This window comes from Eptesicus fuscus, chromosome 8, assembly GCF_027574615.1.
Source record: "Eptesicus fuscus isolate TK198812 chromosome 8, DD_ASM_mEF_20220401, whole genome shotgun sequence".
Classification (NCBI taxonomy): domain Eukaryota; kingdom Metazoa; phylum Chordata; class Mammalia; order Chiroptera; family Vespertilionidae; genus Eptesicus; species Eptesicus fuscus.
Window position 1 is genome coordinate 87149496 of NC_072480.1, and position 18157 is coordinate 87167652.

General features: G+C 43.2%; 2 protein-coding genes across 3 annotated transcripts in view; one reads left to right on the forward strand and one right to left on the reverse strand.

Annotated features, from left to right (window-relative positions):
* Window positions 1-18157, forward strand: part of GTF2E2 (general transcription factor IIE subunit 2) — a 99346-nt gene that overhangs the window by 63238 nt on the left and 17951 nt on the right. The window lies entirely within an intron of this gene.
* RBPMS (RNA binding protein, mRNA processing factor) overlaps window positions 10039-18157 on the reverse strand; it is a 177690-nt gene continuing 169571 nt past the window's right edge. For both annotated transcript variants that reach the window (XR_008556779.1, XR_008556778.1), the window contains exon 9: window positions 10039-11474. The gene's annotated coding sequence lies outside the window, so the exon portion shown is untranslated. The remainder of the gene's footprint in view (window positions 11475-18157) is intronic.

The window sequence follows — 18157 nt, forward strand, 5'->3', positions numbered from 1 at the left end:
GGAATTGTTGGATCATATGAATTTTTTTTTTTCTTTTTGTGTGTGGGTGTTTTTGTTTGTTTTTTATTCTAGAGAGACAGGAAGGGAGAGAGAGAAACATCAATTGGCCACCTCCCACACGTGCCCCAACCCGAAGATAAAACCTGCAACCCTGGTATGTGCCAAGAATTGGGAATCTAACCTGAGACCTTTCTGGTGCATGAGACGACCCTCCAACTGACTGAGCCACTCAGCCAAGGAGTAGGGTGGTTCTACTTTTAATTTTTTGAGGAAACTCATTAGGTTTCCATAGTGGCTGTACCAGTTGACAGTTTCACCAACTGTACGCAGGGGTTCCCTCCTCTCCACATCCTTGCCACCTTTTGTTTTCTCTTGATTTTTTTTATGCCAATCATTCCAACAGGCTTGAGGAGATATCTCATTGTAGTTTTGATTTGCATTTCCCTAATGATTTAGTGATGTTTGAGCATCTTTTCATATACCTGTTGGCCATATTTATATCTTTGGAGATATGTTTATTCAGGTCCTTTGTCCATACAGCAGTGTTATTTTTTTTGCTATTGATTTGTATGAGTTACTTATATATTTTTGGATATAAACCCCTTATCAGATACATGGCTTGAAATATTTCTTCTTGTTCCATAGGTTGTCTTTTCATTTTGTTAATTTTTTTTGCTGGGCAGAAACTTTTTGTTTGATGTAGTTCCACTTGTCTAATTTTTATTTTGTTGCTTGTGCTTTCTTTGGGTGTCATCTAAAATGTGATTGTCAAGACTCATGTCAAGTACCTTTTAAAAAAATGTTTTTTATTGAATTCAGAAATGGGAAGGGAGAGGGAGAGAGAGAAACATCAATGAGAGAGAAACATCGATTGGCTCCTGTGTTTTATTCTAGGAGCTTTAAGATTTCTGTTCTTACATGACTATGGCTTTATAATTTAGCTTGAAATCAGGAAGTGTGATGCCTTCTGCTTTATTCTTCTTAGGATTGCTTTGGCTACTTGGGCACATTTGTGTTTTATATAAATTTTAGGATTGTTTTTATACTTCTGTAGAAAATGCCACTGGAATTTTGATAGGAATTGCATTAAATCTATAAATGGCTTTGGGTAGTCTGGACATTTTAATGTTATTCTTTCAATCCATGAACATGGGATATCTTTCCATTTATTTGTGTCTTCAATTTCTTTTATCAATGTTATGTAATTTTCAGTGTGGAGATCTTTAAACTCCTTGGTTAAATTTATTTCTAAGTATTTCATATTGTTTTCCATGCTATTGTAAATGGGGTTATTTTCTTTATTTCTTTTTAGATAAGTTATTGTTAGTGTATAGGAATGTTATTGATTTTGTATGTTAATTTGGTATGCTGCAACTTTATTGATTTTTTTTTATTAGATTGAATAGTTTTTTTTGGTGGGTTCTTTAGAATTTTCTCTATATAAAATCATATCATCTTCAAGTAGAAACAATTTTACTTCTTCCTTTTATTTGTTCTGGTGCTTTTTATTTCTTTTTTTCTCACCTGATTGTTTTGGCTAGGAATTTCTGTTCTGTGTTGAGTAAGGGGTGAGAGTGGGCACTCTTAGAATAAAAGCTTTCATTGTTTCTTCATTGAGTGTGATGTTAGCACTAGGCTTGTCATGTATGGCCTTTATTATGTTGAGGTATGTTCCTGTTTTATTAAGAGTTTTTGTCATGAAAAGATACTGAGTTCTGTCAAATGCTTTTTCTGTGTCTTTTGAAATAATCATTGGATGTTTTTCTGCCATTGTATTAATGTGATTTATCACATTGATTTGCATACATTAAACCATTCTTGCATCCAGATATAAATTCCACTTGGTCATAATAAATGATCTTCTTAATATGCTGCTGAATTTAGTTTCCTAATACTTTATTGAGAATTTTTGAATCTGTATTCATGAGGGATAGTGATGTGTAATTTTCTTTTCTAAAAATGTTCTTTGTCTTTGGTATTAGAGTAATGCTGGCCTTGTAAAATGAGTTTGGGTGTGTTCCCTTCTCTTTGATTTTTTTGAAGAATATGAGAAAATTGGCATTAATTCTTTAAATGTTTGGTAAAATTCACCTGGGGAGCTACCTGGTCTTGAGCTATACTTTATTGGGAGATTTTTGATTACTGAGTCAATCTCCTTACTAGTGATGGGTCTGTTCAGATTTTCTGTTTCTTCCTGATGTCATTCTTGGTAGTATGTTTCTAAGAATTTTTCCATTTTTTTTCTAGTTTGTTAGAGTATGATTATAGTATAGTAGCCACTCATGATTCTTTGTATTTTTGTGGTATAAGTTGTAATGTCTCCTTTTTCATATATAATTTTGTTGATTTGGGTCCTCTCTTTTTTTCAAAGAAAACCAACTCTTAGTTTTGTTAATCTTTCCTGGTGTTTTCCTATTCCCTATTTCATTAATTCTTTCCTTCTGTTAAGTTTGGGATCTGTTTGTTTTTTTTCTAGTTCCTTAAGGCATAGAGTTAAGTTGTTCATTTGACTCTTAGAACTACTTTCGCTGCCTCCCATAAGCTTTGATATATTGTGTTTCCATTTTCATTTATCTCAAGATACTTCTTTGTTTCTCCTTTAATTTCTTCTTTGATCCATTGGTTATTCAAGCGAGTGTTGTTTAATTTCCACTTATTTGTGAATTTTCCATTTTTCTTCTATTATTGATTTCCATTTTTATACCATTGTGGTCACAGAAGATACTTTGTATGATTTCAGTCTTCTTCTTGATTTTGCTAAGGCTTGTTTTGTGGCCTAACATATGGCTTATTCTAGAAAATGTTCCATGCGTACTTGATAAGGATGTGTATTCTGCTGTTATCTGCTAGAATGTTCTATATATATGCCTGTTAGTCAATTTGCTCTATAGTGTTGTTGATATCCACTGTTTCCTTATTGATTCTCTGTCTGGATGATCTAGCCATTATTGAGAGTGGGGTATTAAAGTTCTCAACTATTATTGTACTGCTTTTTTTAAAAATCTTTTTAGTTCTGTTAATTTTTTATTTACGGTATATATTTGGGTGCTCTGATGTTAGATGCATAAATGTTTATAACTTTCATAATTTCTTGATGGATTGATTGATCCCTTTATCATTATATAATGTTCTTCTTTGTCTCTTTTTACCATTTTTAGTTTAAAGTTTATTTTGTCCGATGTAAGTGTAGCTGTGCCTGCTTTCTTTTGATACCATTTGCTTAAAGTATCTGTTTCCATTCCTTCACTCTCAGTCTGTATGTATTGTTAAGGCTTAATGAGTCTCTTGTAGGCATTTTGGATCTTGTTTGCTTATTTCAGCCATCTTTGTATTTTGGTTGGATAATTTAATCCATTTACATTTATTGATAGGTAAGGACTTACTGGCTTTCGTGGTTTTCTGGCTGTTTGTAGATCCATTGTTCCTGTTTAATATCCTGTGGTCCTTTTTGTGTTTTGATTCCTTTTGGTATCAGTATGCTTTGACTTTATGTTCTTTTGTGTAATTACTACGGGTTTTCCCTAATGTTACCATGAGGCTTACATAAAATATCTTAAATGGGTAATGCTTCCAATTAGTTTCCCTTCCTGGTGCAGTGGGAGAACCAACTCCAAAGCTGATAAGACTCTTTATGATCTTGACTCAAGCTGATGTGCCTCAAGTTCTCTGGCCAAATAGGGACACTAGATTTTCTCTGAAGACTTAACAGCTTTGCCTACCAGACTCTCTAAGCATTGTGGGCTATGCAACTTTATAGGTGTTCTGGCCAGGTTTTCTAGTTACGTGGGGCTGGGAGCTTCACTCAGCGATGATGGCATGGGAAGTTTCCAGGTTGCCTTGATCGGGACTTCTTGTTGGGAGGGGGCAGGAGCAACACTCAGCAGTGGGTGGGTCCATGACTTAACTCCCCGGCCTGCGCAGAGCCGGGAACCCTACATATGTGGCACTAGCTTGGCAGGTGATCAGCTCTGCTTGCCTCTGATCTGCTCCAGCGTTGCTGGACTACGCAGCTTCTAAGTGTTGTTGCCAGTCTTCCTGTTGACTCAGCCCCCCTGCCTGGGCAAGGGCAGAGCAGGCTCAGGGCTAGCAAACCTGTTAGTCTGAGGACCAAATGAGGCAGACCTGCACCTGCTCATTTCCCTGGTTGGACTGTGACATCTACTTGTTCTACAGATGAACAAATATGCTGGTTGGGATTATTACAGTCATGAGCTGCTTAACAACAGGGATACTTTCTGAGAAGTGTATTGTTAGATAGTTTCATTGTTGTGGAAACATAACACAAAGGTAGGTGCCATAGCCTACTACTGTAATTGTCTGTGCTAAACACTAGCCCCACTGGTAATGCATTAGACTTGTTTACACCAGCATTGCCACAAACACGAGTCATGCATTGCACTGCATTATGATGGCTATAATGTCACTAGGCAATAGAAATTTTTCAGCTCCATTATCTTATGAGACCACTATCTATATGTGGTCTGTTGTTGACCAAAATGTCATTATGCTATGCATGATTACTTGGGCACTGCAGGTAGGAATTCAGTCTGCCAAGAACTCAGTGCTGGTTGTTGCAACCCTTCTCCCCTTCTCTGCCACAATCAGATTCCCAGTGGTTAAATTTCCCTGCAGTCCTGAGGGGTGAGGTCGAAGGGGGGCTCCTAAGAAGTGACTCAACGCTGGGGCAGGTGGATGTCCATCCTGGCGCTCTTTCCTCTGGAGGAACTGGAGGCTTAGGGGAGACCTCGGCGTGGTGCTGCTGTGGCCTGGACGATGAGGTCAGTGTGTACCTGCTCCTCGTACCTTCTGATGTAGTCTGCCTTGGTCTCTGTGGTGCAGGGGAGTGCTTCAGCATCACCCTGTGTTCTAAAACTCTCAGTGGTGTCTCCTCCATAAGTAAGTTGTTAGTTATTCTTATGAGGGGGAACAAAGTCAGGAACAACCTGTGTTGTCATATTGGGGGCATCACCTGTCACCATCTGTTTTGTTGATTATGTTTGGAAATGCATTTTGGATATCTCAGACACTTTGTCTTGTTTTGCAAGGAGACAGACATCAAGGCCTCTGTCACAGGTTTTAAGATAAGATGCTTTCCTGCCAGTTGTGTGTTACCAGTGGTTTCTAGCTAGGCCTGTGCTCATCAGTATTTTGTGTGCTTGCCTTAGAGTTAATTTCAGTTATTTGTCCAAAATCATTTCAGAAATGAGGAAATTGAGATTTAGAGAAATAAGACTTCTTACTAAATTGTCACACTTATAAATTCTGTAGCTTTACCTCCTTCACTTGCACTTTCTTGTGGTAAGCTTTGATGTCCTTTGTCTCCTACATGGAGTGGAAATGCCTCCATATGCCCCATGTTGAGGTACTGGGTCATCTGGTGACGTGGGGAGTATAGTCTTTGTAGGAAATTGTGATAGCCCAGATGTGTTTGAAGGTTGTAGTAATAAGAAAGAAGAGTCTTTTACCAGTTCTTGTCTAAAAACATATCCACCAGAAATTTGAGCTAAAGTTGCAGTCATATTCTTGTCTCTGCCCCTTTCTGCTGGATCTGCTGGCCATTTAGAAATAAGTGGAAGCAGGCATGGCTGGTGCATTAACAGGTTAGTCTGTGTGTATTTTGATCTATAATTCATCACAGTCATTTGAGGCTTTTAAAAAGGGATAGCTCTAGTTGAGCCTAGACCAAGTGTAAAAGATGAACCTTTGGCTACTGCTGTTACATCCTGTAAGTGTGGCCACATGATGGTGGGACTTAGGGGACAGGAGCACCCGATACCTGTGGAGTAGAGGATTAGCAAGGAAGCAGTGCAGGGCCACCCGCTGCTTGCATTCCAGGTTCATAGGGAGGCCCTGCTGCTGTGCAGCCCTGGGTTGCTTCTGTGAGCTGTTGAGCACCACTGGCAGAAGAATGCTCTGAGTGTGGCACTGGGGCATTTGGATTTATAAATTCCCCAATTGTTATTAGCTGACTGTTTTCTGAGTCAGAGAAGATGAGACTCCAAGTCCCCTCTTTCCTCTAGCCATTGTTTTTACTTGCAAACAATTCACTTGTGGGAGAGATTTGGGGTTGTCTAAGGTTTCACTGACTGTTCTTAACAAGCCAGGCCCAGCATTGGTGCCCTGTGGCAAGGCTGGAATACTGTGCTGGAGACAGCAGGAGTGACTGCATCAGTGGATTGTGGTCCTCGGGGCTTCGTGTAGGACAGTCATCTTTTTCCCAGTGTGTTTTGTTGGCTTCTCCTGAGAAAGCAGAAATTCCATGGGAGGTGGAGTGATGTAGGAGGACCAAGAACCTCAGGAAACCAGTTCGCAGACAAATTAGACCTTAGAACCCCTGACCCAGCGTGTGTGTGTGTGTGTGTGTGTGTGTGTGTGTGTGTGTGTGTGTGTGTGTGTGTGTAGAGGGAACATACTTTGGAAACAGGTAGACTAGACCCTGGCATTGTGCTTTTGACCTTCCTTCTGGCCATAGTTAAATAAGAAAAGCACATTTCCCTTTATAAAAGGATTTCCATTAGAAATAAATCTGCTGGTGCCCTCCAGCAGAGTGGCAAGGCCGCCGTCATAGGCCCCTTTGGACAGTTAGGCCCGTAGAACTGGTCCAGCTCCCCTGGTTTGGAGGCAAGCCAGCACATTCTTGTGACTTAAACCATGTGGTTTCAAGACCCTGTGAGAACCCAGTGGATTTCAGCCACCCAGAATTTTGCAGGGGTCATGCTTCAAAGGACATTCAATCCAAACTTATCTTAAAATCTTAAAATAAGTGAAAACACAGAAAGGTACTAACAGGAGAGAACTGAGTAACTGTAGCCTGAATTAGGCAGGACCTGCTCCACAAACACCCAGGAGCAGGTTTATCTTGCACTTGACTATTCTAACAATTCGAACTTTCTTGCTGAGCCCCTCCCTCTCACCCAAGCCCTGCTGCATTCTAGTTTTAGGGGGAAAGTGCTCTTTTGAACTGGTAAATTTTATCTTGAGCATCATTTCTCATTCAATTTAGGGAGGTCTTTTTGCTCTGAAGACAAGTTTGGGTTGAATTTAAGCCTCTGGCCTAAGTTTCTGACTTAATTGTGTTAATTGGCATGGTCAGGGTTTCACTTGAATTTTAAGCGAGAGATGTGTGTGAGCAGTGGTGTGTGGAAGGCTTCACTGTTGTCCTACTCATGGGCATAGTGTGTTATGGTTTGTAGGAAAGGGCTTTTCCCCTCACTTATAAAGCAGGAATCAGTGTGGTGGGTACCCTGGAAGTACTGGTGAAATAGAACTTGCTGGTTTACTGGAGAGCTGTGAAGAGGGGGTAAAACGAGAAAGAATGTTCATGACATATTGGCACCTTTGGGTTGTGGGATTGTAGGAGAGCCAGGCCAGTTTAGGAAAGGATTAATACTATTTAGTTCCATCTAGGAGGGCCTGTAACAGGCAGACAAGAGCTTCACTGTGGCAGTTTAAAAATTTCCCAGTTTGGGGCCTTATTCAATTAGCTGATTTCATATGGTTTTCAGTATTCAGTCCTTAGTTTTAGTGTAGGTGTTTTGAATACCAGTATTTCAGGTAATACCTCACTAGTGACAGCTATTCTCTTGCCTTCCAAGAATCCTATCTAATAAAGAGGGAATATACTAATTGACCCTCACGCCATTGCAAAGATGGTGGCACCCACAGCCAATAATGAGGGAATATGTTAATTGACTGCCACGCCCTCAAAGATGGCGGCGCCCAGTCCCCTCAGCCCCCCAGGGCCAGCCCAAGGCACAGGCGAGCCTCGGCTGTCAGCTGCCCAGGGCCAGCCCAAGGCACAGGCGAGCCTCGGCTGTCAGCTGCCCAGGGCCGGCCCGAGGCGCAGGCAAGCCTTGGATGGCGGCTGCCCAGCCGCTCAGGGCCACTCGAGGCTCAGGTAACCAGGGCCGGCTGAGGCTTGCGCTGCTGGCAGTGGCAGCAGCAGAGGTGTGATGGGGCGTCGCCTTCCCCTGATCACCGGGTCGCCTCCCGCCCCTGAGGGCTCCCGTACTGTGAGAGGGGGCAGGCTGGGCTGAAGGACCCCCCCTTCAGTGCATGAATTTCCATGCACTGGGCCTCTAGTGCTATATAATTTGTCATGGGATAGAGTGGATTAAGAGTTGAAGAGTAAGACCAGTCATGTACCAACACTCTTAAAACTGGGTGAGGATGCTCCGTTCACTAACAGCTGGACGTCTTAGTGATGTGGCAGGCCGTAGGGAATGTGCACATATTCCTAGTACTAAGCACGCTTGCTCAAAGCTCCTAGAAATGCTGGGTTGATTCCTCTGTCACCCTGACAGACACCAAGAATCCTTGTGTATTGAGATAAAGAACTCGAGGATATTAGCCAGCCTGCTTCATCCTCAGGAATGTTCCTAATGCCACACAATTCAGGACCCAAAGATACCGTGGGGTGCTGGGGTTCGGGGAACCTCAGAGATGAGAGCAGTGAGACTTACACATTGGTCCCATAGACGGTCCAGCATATGTATAAACATTGGGTCTAGTGAGTTTGAAGCTTAGATATGATTAACTGGAGTTGACTTTCATTTTCTAAGTTCTTTTAATTTGTAATTTTGTTAGAGGCAGAAGACATAGCATAGCATTTAATGTTAGAAGTCACTTTAGTCTTATGTTCACAAGGGCAGGTCTTCACCTCCCAATAGAGGGTTTGCTTGGTAATGAAAGAAAAAAGACTGGCTTAGTTCCCATTTTTGAGGCGCCTATAAACTGGGACAGTGTAATGTAAGCAAGAGGGAACAGACAGACCTGATTTTTCATATCCCAAGTTCCCAATTCTACGCACTCTTCATTCCTGCCTGTAGAGTGACAGAAAAGGCAGTTTTCAGACTGTAATGAAGCTGGTGCCCAGCTGAGTGGTCAGTGGGAACATACCAAGTTCATAAGCACCAGGTAGGCTTGCCCCTTGCACATCACTGATGACCATCAGTGTGGTGATGCCTGGAGCACCCATTCATCCGTCCCAAGTGCCTTGTTCAGGCAGTGGCTGGATGAGGGTGGCCCAAGGTAGACAGGAGAGGCAGTAAATCTTCAGGGGGTGAAGCCCTTAATTCCTAGGCTGACCTGCTAACCTCTGGTGCCTCTGAGTAGGAAGTCACAGATGGGCTGAAGCCAGAGCCGCATGATCAAGTCTGTCCTGGAGCCATTGGCATGGCCTCTGCAGCCTGGGGTGAGCTGAGTTGGTTTTCTGCTGCTACGCCTGGGCTCCAGGGTATTGGAAGGCTGCGATGGGGACCTGCTTTTGGTGATGGTCTCCTCTGCAAAAGGAATGTGAGATCCAGACCACCAGACCAATAACGTCAGTGCCCAACAAGACTTGCAGTTACTAGTTGGAACTGAGCACTGTGGTTTCCCCCTTCTGGGGGAAGAGGCGTTGGTGAGAGTGTATAGAAGAAATGCTTTTATCATCTTGGCTATCAATGCTTGGTTATCAATTGTATTTTAAGTTAGCAGGCACCATAAATGACTACAGATTTCAGATAATCTGAGGCTGTTTCGTAGGCTGAGGTGGATGTGGAGTCAGTAAAAGGCATCAATAAAGAGGTTGTGCACTTACCAGGAGCGCCTCCAGCAGGTCAGGAAGGGCCATGGCCTAGGGCAGTGGTCGGCAAACTCAGTCAACAGAGCCAAATATCAACAGTACAACGATGGAAATTTCTTTTGAGAGCCAAATTTTTTAAACAATTTCTAATGCCACTTCTTCAAAATAGACTCGCCCAGGCCGTGGTATTTTGTGGAAGAGCCACACTCTCAAGGGGCCAAAGAGCCACATGTGGCTCGCGAGCCGCAGTTTGCCGACCACGGGCCTACAGCATCAGTGTCGCTCACCACGTGGCCACAACAGGGCCTCTGTGGTGGTTATTGTCTGGCTCTCCCAGCTGTTTTCTCTCTAGTCTCTGCCCTGGCTCTGTCGAGATCTTAGAAGGCGGTAAAGAAATCTGCCTGCCGGTCCTTGGCTACAGTGTGGTTTGCTCTTGGTTAATCTTGTAAAAAGAAATTTGCCAAACAATGGTGTGACAGCTAGGATAAGCACTTTATTTTTTAAAATGACAATAGAAAAGTACCTTTAAACAGTGTATAAAAGCATAGTAGACTGTGTGAAAGTTGCTGCTTTCCTTAGAAACGAGTGTAGAAGTCTCACCGAGAGCCAGGCGTGCTGAAGGCATCCAGGGTTTGAACACAGCCGCCCATGCTGCTGTCAGTGCCCTTGGCCTCATTTGTGAAGGTAAGAGGCCTCTTTCCTGGCCCTTCTTGTTTTTTGTGTGATGACCTTTAAAAGCTTCTTGACATGTTTATTTCTAATGGAAAACAATGAAACAAACCCTTACCCAACCATAGAATCATTAAAACATCGAAGTCTGTAGCACAACATGAGCAGGTCAGTTAAGATTAAGATCATGTTTTGGCAGATCAGCAGTTGAAATTCTTAGGTCGATATATATTTTTACACCTGGCTCTTCAATAAAAAGACGGGAAACTGAGCTGTCAAGACTCTGGAAATGTGTCAGCTTACGATGCAAGACTGACTTGAAGAAGTCTTAAAGCAGTATTCATCCCAAACGCCCGCTGACTGTGCCATCTCCATGGGCTGGTGTGGTACAAGCACCCCAGTGAGTGCATAGGGTTAAAAATCACGTTGTGAATGGCTCATGGGCATGGTGCTGCCAGCACCAGCTCAGCCAGTATTTTGCAATATCACTTAGGAGACATGAGCTGCCCACTGCAGCTATGCAGGATGGGCAAAGCCAGCTTCCTGAGGCAGCTCTGGCCGCCTAGAGTCAAGGTTTCCCTTCTCAGTGAGACAGACTGTGTTACCTCTGGAGCTGCCAGGGCTCTCTAAGGGACCCCTCTCTTCAGGGAAAGGCTTCTTTGCCCAGCTGTGAGCGTGTCACTGTGGTAGCAGCTCCTGGAGGCTTGCAATGGTCTTGCAGGGTGTCCTAGACCTGCCAGCGCACACCTTGTACTGCAGACAGCACAGCTCTCTCTCATCTAACTCCACGTTTCTCCTTCACCCGGACTCAGGCCCGGCACAGATTTCTATACATTAACAATATGGTTCTGGAAGTTTTCATATTTAAAAGCATGCCTCAAACATGCAGCTTACATTAGAAAAAATAGGTATTTTTAGTTACAGGCATTCAAAACTCAAGCACAAAAATTGTGATCCAACCCAGTGTAAGATCATCCTATCATATTTCAGTGTTTGGTATAAAAATACTCACTCTGGGTTTATGTTAACATCTTTTATGTTTCATTTGAAAATATCTCCAAACTGTACAGAAATGGACGTCAGACCATGCATTCACAAATAACACACTATTTCTTACAATTATACAGTGTAAAAGAGTAAAACATTTTTATTATATTTTTTTCTTCAAGAAAAACAGATGTGTGATAGAGGCTGTGGCAAAGTCTTGAAGGGATCAAAACTGGGCAAGGTTTTTTCAAGCCTGAAAGAGAAAGGAATGTGTGAGGAAAGCAGGTCTCACAAGTGTGTGCAGTAATTCCTCCTGCCTGCTGCGGGGTTGTGCTTGGAGACACCTGTTGATAGACTTGATGAAACTTTCACCTGGGGAAATTCTTGGTGATTCTCTCCAAAAAGGTTTGTCAGCGTGCAATATATTTACTGACTCGCCAAGTAAAGACACGAGAGTATCGATGGTCTAACCTTAGAAACGTAGGGAGTATATTTAATTTCCATTTATCTCTTACTAGAAATTCCCAATACCTCCTTCCCCTACAAGGAAATGCTCATACTTGTCTTGCTTTGTGGGGCCTTGGGACAAGCATTGAGTCCTTGGCTGCCGCTGGCAGAGCCTCCCCTGGTCCAGGATGTTATGAAGTGTATCTCAGCTCCTCGGCGTCTAGATTTAGTTAACTATGTTAAAGGCTGCACTGTGAAACCTCTATGATTATTCTGTCATTTTAATTTTCTTTCTCCAAGTACCTTGTTTTCTTGCCATCATCTTACCAGCATGTCAGACTCATAAATTTGTGGTTGTAGAAAAGATATATGTAGGCGTAAATCAGTATAACTGGAATTTTATACAGGAAATGCTTATTTGTGAGTGGGAGTAGGCTATAACGAAAATAGCATCATTATTGAAAACCCATATAACTGTCCTAAGTTAGACTTATTTGGGAAAATATATATGTAGCAGTAAATCCTGAAATTAGAAACATATTTTGGTCAACACTCAAACATAGCTAATGGCATGATTTTGGTACATACTCTTTCCCAAACCAGGTCTGTCCAGTGCCGGTCAGTCCTGTCACAGCCAGGTTTGTAGATTACAGCACAAATGGGTCAAACTAATACTGAGCCATGAGTCAGAAAACCCAGTATCATTACCTCAGCGGCCCCTAGCTAGCTCCTGCCTGCCCCCTTTACTTTCTCAGCAGAATTCTCTGAAACAGAAGCATGTGTCCAGCAGTTAGAAGCGCACACCTTCAGGAAATCTCCCTTTCTGACTCGTGCTTCCCCTGGTGAAACACAATAGCGGGAGCAGCCCTGCTCACCAGATGGTGGCCAGGCCTGTTCACGCCCCGTCTTCGGTGTAGGTAAACATGTGCTGTGAGCAGGGCCAGCAGAAGGAACCCCTCTTGAAAGCTACATTTCTTCTGCTCTCCTCTGTTTCCCACCATCTGGGTGGGTGGCAGCAGAGGGAGTGCCTGGGCTGGGGCATCTTTCCGTGGGGCAGTGCAGCAGGGGCTTTTCCCTCAAGTGTGAAGAGGCCCCACCCCATCCCCACACACCAACAGAGGAGGCAAACCAGCTTGAGGAACTGGATTCAAGGTCAGCTTCCTCCCCCCACATTCTTGGCTTTTCGGGCCTGGAATGACACCTTTACACGTCATCCCAGAGTGACCATGCGCCAGGAGCCCACGCTGTGTGTGCTGATTCCAGGAAACCATTTCTGAGGAACAACAGTCACTCCACGGCCGTTCGTACTTTGGAACAATTCACAGGGGAAGGCACTTGGCTGCCCTTAGACGCTTGGAACCGAAGGGGCCTGCACGCTGCCAACGGCCGCTTAAAGAGCATGGCTTGGAGAGGGCCATCTTGGGAAAGCAGCCAAAACTGGATGTGGTGACAGAGCACCGAGACCAAGGGTCTGAAGCCAAAGCTGCCACACGGCTTTCAGGGACTGAATGAACAGGCAAAGGAACATCGGGATACGTGTTGTCCCTGCCTCTGCTCCAGCCCTTGGCTGTGTATAGTAAGGGCCTGGCTGGCCTACTTCTGCTTTCTTCTCTGGGGAGCTCACAACCATGTTTGGGCAAATGGATGTTTCTAGTCCTGGATAATTCTCCCACTCCTGACATTTCAGCCATGACCTCAAAAGCAACATGTCTAAACTCAGACTTACCAAACCTTACCTAAACACAGCTCCTGACCCCTCTCCCTGTGTGTCTTTGTCCCTGACACAGCCCTGCTCTCTCGGGTCATTCTTTCACTTCTGACATCACCATCATGAGCTCACCTTTCCTGGTGTGTGTTTCTAACATGATTCTTCATCCACTTTGCTGTGGGCAGCAACAAGATGACAATGATTCCTAAAACACACCCCCTCCTCCCCCAGATCTCGCCAATACCTACCTCCCCCAAGACCCTCAAGGTCCTTAAAAGCTCGTTCCTATTCCTACTTCCTCTCTTCTGTCCAAGTCCCCCTCCAACTCTACTCTTTTTCCAGACTCAGAATAAGCCCCAGGTCCTCCAGCCTCTCTCCTCTGAGCTCCCACGATCCAGGCCACTTGGTTTTCAGAAGGATCAGCCTGGATAGTTTCCTCCCTGAAATTATTTCCTCTTTCCCTCACCCCAGATGTAGTCACTTGCATATAGCCATAATTCAGACACTCGGACTACATGAAAAATGAGACAGGAACGATGGGCCGTGGCCCCCTAGTCTTGATAAATGCCTAGGGACCATGTTGGGCTCTGAGCACCCCTGAGCAGGAAGAAAGAGGGGTTCCTACTTAATTCTGGTTGATCTTTTGAAGTGCAAAATCTAGGAGAGGGATGAGAGTCTATTAATTTCCTTAGCTTTTCTTTCCATAACTATGTTGTGTAAATGTAATGCTCACATGGGAAAAGAATGTGTCCCCGTGGCCATAGATGTTCCCAGACTGAACAGAAGGTCAAAATGTGGCTATTTCAGTCCCTGTAAACAAGGAAGGGGTTTCGCTAGGAATGGAGTTCAAACCTTGGAATGTATTAACAAGGACATTTTAAACAGAATGCAAAGACATCTGAGAACACAGAGCACCATGGGGGAGAGGGTCAGGCTCCTCCTGAAAGGGGAACATCTCCAGCATACGTGTGATGGGATAAACAAGGAAGAAAGCACATGTTTAAAATCCTGAGGTTTGAAGACAATGGAGAACGTCTCCTGGTACCTTAAGCACCAAAACATTTCATTTCTATTGTCCTTGATCAATGTGTGTCAGTCCTTGGAGGCAGCTGACTCAACTTTCTCTTTGGTAAGTTGGAATCTGTTTGTCCAAGTGCCTTGTGAGCCTTTTCTCCCAGCAATAAGAAAATTTTCTCTATTTTCCCCCCAATCCACCTACATATACAGACACTCCTGGACTTATGATAGGGATACGTGCCAATAAACCCATTGAAAACACATTTAATGCCTAACATCATAGCTTTGCCTACCTTAAATGTACTCAAAGCATTACATTAGACTTTAGTTGGACAAAATCATCTAATATAAAGCCTATTTTATAATAAAGTAGATGTAAGACTTCAAACCAAAAAGGCCCAGAAGAAAAAAGGCAGTAAACTATGACATCTCTCAGCAATATTTTTTTTGGTAGATCTTCTTGGACAAGGGAAAAGTAAAGAATGAACAGACGGGACTACTACATCAAACACAAATTTCTGTACCCAGCTAACCATCAACAAAATGAAAACAACCTACTGAATGGGAGAAGACATTCACCAATGAGACATCTGATAAGGTGTTAATACCCAAAATATAAGGAACTCGTACATCTTAGCAATCTTATTAAAAAATAGGCAGAGGACCTGAAGATGGCCAATAGAAATATGAAAAGATGCTCAATGTCAGTAATCATCAGAGAGATGCAAATTAAAACCACAATGAGATATCACCTCACACCTGTCAGAATGGCTACCATTAATAAACCAGCAAGCAACAAGTATTGGCCAGAATGTGGAGAAAAGGGAACTCTTGTGCACTATTGGTGCAGCCATTGTGGAAAACAGTATGGGGGGTCCTCAAAAAATACAAAAACTACCCTACAACCCAGCAATTGCACTTATGGGTATTTATGTTAAATCTAAAAACACCAATTTGAAAATATATGCATCCCTATGTTCATTACAGCGTTAGTTACAACTTATGTGTCCATCAATAGATAAATGGATAAAGAAGATGCATATATACAATGGAATAGTACTCAGCCACACAAAAAGAATGAAATCTTACCATTTGTGACAACATGGATGGACCTAGAGGATATTCTGCTAAGTGAAAAAAGGCAGAGAAAGACAAATGCCGTATGATTTCACTTACATGTGGAATTTAAAGAATAGAATAAATGGACAAACATACTCAAGATACATAGGGATTAAGTACAAATTAGTAGTTATAAAATAGTCGTGGGGATGTAAACTACAGCATAGATAATATAGTCAATATTGTAATTACTATGGTGTCAGATGGGTATTAGAGTTATTGGCGTGATTATTTCATAATGTAGTTTATATCTTAATTACTGCACACCTGAAACTAATAACTTTAGTTGAAAAAAATAATGACGTGTTCAATATCTCATGTAATTTACATCCAAAGAATGCTGGCAGCACACTGCAGAGTATCGGTTTTCCCTCACAATTGTGTAGATCACTGCCAGCATACCGAGAGTCATTGTGCCACATATCGCTAGCGCAGGAAAAGATCATTTAGAGTCTGAAGTAAGATTTCTACTTACCGAGTGCATATCGCTTTCAAACCATGGTAAGGCAGGGACCATCTGTACTTGACTTACTAATGATGCCTCCCCCCCCCCCCCGCCACCACAGAGTTTCTCTAAATTTAGTACTCATTTTTACAAAAAGATAATATTTCCCTCCTTCCAACTCTCAATAAATATGGGATATCATATGACAAAAGTTTTAAATGAGTGCTTTAGTTTTCATTTTATACTTGTCAGGTTGATTTATACAAAATCAAATGCTGCCCTAGCTGGTTTGGCTCAGTGGATAGCGTCGGCCTGCGGACTGAAGGGTCCCGGGTCCGATTCCCGTCAAGGGCACGTGCCTGGGTTTTGGGTTCGGTCCCCAGTTGGGGGCGTGCAGGAGACAGCCAATCAATGATTTTCCCTCATCTTTGATGTTTCTCTCTATCCCTCTCCCTTCCTTTCTGAAATCAATAAAAATATATTTTAAAAAAATCAAATGCTAACATTAATTTGTAATAAAAAGACTAGTTAACATTTAAAAAGGTGCATGCACACTCTATAATCTCCAGGGGAACAGTCCCTGTAGTTAGAGACTCTTCCTTATTCTAAAGACACTCCCCTGCCACAGTAACCAGCAAGCTGCCCAGCCCAGGCCTACCTGCTCTCTAAGGACGGGTCTTACACACTGTCCTCCGACTTTAGATTCGGGAAGAGGAAAGCCTCTGCCAGGCTTGTTCTTGTAACACCTGGATGGAACGGGTGAGCCCAGAGCCCACCCTGAATGTGGCTATTGCCGAAGGTATCCCCCGCTCCACTGTATCAGGCATATTTGCAACTTGACTCCAACCAACCAGGACTTAGCCCCAGTTCTCCCCCACATCCTGTCTTCCTCTCGTCACCAGGCCCTCCCGGTATCTGCATGAAGTCACCACACACTTCAGCTGCTGCTGCCTCCTGACTGGGCTCATCTGCATGGCCCCCAAGTTACTGGTGTTTGGGTTCATTTACCGCACTCATTCACCTGCTTCCAAAAAAGGGTATATGTGGCTTTTAACTGGCCTTTCAGCTTCCCCAGAGGAGGGGGAAAAACAAAATCTTGTCTTTCAAAGAAGCTTTGCTAAGTGATAATATCAAGAATATTGTAGGCATGTTACTCTGACAATCGGAAAACCTAATAAATTGGCTGTGGAATTAGTGGGAGTGATAACACTACTGCCCTGTCACGTGGAAAAACATTGGTAAGTTTGGTTAGTGTAAGAAACAAACGTCAATGGAAAGAGACCCCAAGTGCAGGCTGCTGGACAGGCACTGAATGGTACTATTCTGAACACAGTTACTTAAGCACCAGAAATGTGGTAATGACCTCCGTGGCCAGAACTGCCTGGTTCTCTGTCCTTTGCAGGAATCTTGCCCCTTTTCTGACTCATCTTTAGAGGCCCCTTGCAGGGATGAAATTGCCACCTTATTTGGGCTGAGACATAACCGCTGTCAGCCTGTCCCTGGCATTCCTGCTGTTCTAGGCCAAGCTTGCCAGAGACTGGTGGGCAAGTTGCCTCTTGGGAATGATACGTCATTGTTTTAAGACCACGTACTGCCAGAAATAGATGAACTGAGGAGTGACAACTGGTATTGACTAAAATCACGGGCAAATCCCCAAAATGATCACCCACTAGAAAAGTCTGGAGGATTCAGTGAGAATCCTGGATCATTCAGTTATGCCCAAGGGCATTCACCCTATTTCTGAAGAGGCTCATAAAAATGTCCCTCAGTCATAAAGAAAGGGCTGCATTATATTCCATATAACTGGATTAGTAAGTCAGGAGGAGCAGACATACTACATCTGAAAAAAATTTCCACCACAATGGTTAATTTCCACCCTATCTGGTTTGACTCTGGATAGAGTGTCGGCCTTCAGACTGAAGGGTCCCAGGTTTGATCTGAAGGAGGCAGCCGATCAATGCTTCTCTCATCACTGATGTTTCTTCCTCTCCCTCTCTCTTCCTCTATGAAATCAATTAAAAAAAAAAAGACAAAATGGTTAATTTCCCAAAAAGAGTTAAAGGCTTTAGGGAACGCTTCATCTAGCTGTGATTCACTTCGGTGGAATATCTCATTCAGTGCTGCTGCTGGATGAGCAGGTGCTGAAGTGTCAGCCCCACCCAGGATGGCTGTGGTGAGAACCAAGTACTGGGTGACTCGC